The 1,297-nt window shown below is 60.1% G+C and overlaps 1 pseudogene; it reads right to left on the bottom strand.

The window, feature by feature from the left end:
* Nucleotides 1-1,297, bottom strand: part of LOC145916263 (large subunit ribosomal RNA) — a pseudogene marked incomplete at its 3' end in the record, with an annotated part of 2,151 nt that continues 854 nt past the window's right edge.

Below are 1,297 nucleotides of genomic sequence, written 5' to 3'. Positions count from 1 at the left end.
CTACATTGTTCTATCGGCCAGAGGCTGTTCACCTCGGAGACCTGCTGCGGATATGGGTACGACCTCGCACGAAACTTACACCAACTCCCTCGGATTTTCACGGGCCGACGCGGGGCGCACCGGACACCACAAGAGACGTGGTGCTTTGCGGGGCCCAGGTCCCTATCTCCGGGCAAACCGATTCCAGGGTCGCCGCCCCTTACCAAGAAAAGAGAACTCTCCCCGGGGCCCACGCCGACGTTTCCGAGTTCGCTTGCGTTGCCGCGCCAGGCGCCGGAGCGCCGATCTCCGTGTCGAGGTTCGGGAATATTAACCCGATTGCCTTTCGGTCCGCCGGGGCAACGACGAGCATCGCCCCGCTTCAGAACGGCATTCGCCTATCCCTTAGGGTCGACTGACCCATGTTCAACTGCTGTTCACATGGAACCCTTCTCCACTTCGGCCTTCAAGTTCTCATTTGAATATTTGCTACTACCACCAAGATCTGCACCGGCGGCTGCTCCACCCGGGCTCGCGCCCTGAGCTTCGACGCCCGCCGCCGCGGCCCTCCTACTCGTCGCAGCGTAGCGCACCGGCGTGCTCGCACCGCCGCGACGGCCCGGTATAGGCCCGACGCTCCAGCGCCATCCATTTTCAGGGCTGATTGATTCGGCAGGTGAGTTGTTACACACTCCTTAGCGGATTCCGACTTCCATGGCCACCGTCCTGCTGTCTAGATCAACCAACACCTTTTGTGGGCTCTCATGAGCGTCGCGTCGGGCGCCTTAACCGGGCGTTCGGTTCATCCGCATCGCCAGTCCTGCTTACCAAGAGTGGCCCACTTGGCACTCGCATTCCATGCCCGCCTCCAGCCGAGCGAGCCGGGCTTCTTACCAATTTAAAGTTTGAGAATAGGTTGAGGACGTTTCGTCCCCAAGGCCTCTAATCATTCGCTTTACCAGATAAAACTGCGACCACCGAGCGCCAGCTATCCTGAGGGAAACTTCGGAGGGAACCAGCTACTAGATGGTTCGATTAGTCTTTCGCCCCTATACCCAAATTTGACGATCGATTTGCACGTCAGAATCGCTACGGTCCTCCACCAGAGTTTCCTCTGGCTTCAACCTCCTCAGGCATAGTTCACCATCTTTCGGGTCCCAACGCGCACGCTCTCGCTCGACCTCTCCGGCAGAGCGGACGAGATCGGCCGGTGATGCGGCCGTCCAGAGAGACGGCATCTCACCTCCGCCGGACCGCGCCGACATTCACTTTCACTGCGCCCATGGGTTTCGCACTGCCCCGTGGCTCGCGCGCACGT

This window comes from Ascidia mentula (genome assembly GCF_947561715.1).
Source record: "Ascidia mentula chromosome 2 unlocalized genomic scaffold, kaAscMent1.1 SUPER_2_unloc_41, whole genome shotgun sequence".
Classification (NCBI taxonomy): domain Eukaryota; kingdom Metazoa; phylum Chordata; class Ascidiacea; order Phlebobranchia; family Ascidiidae; genus Ascidia; species Ascidia mentula.
This window is presented reverse-complemented; position numbering and strand designations above follow the sequence as displayed.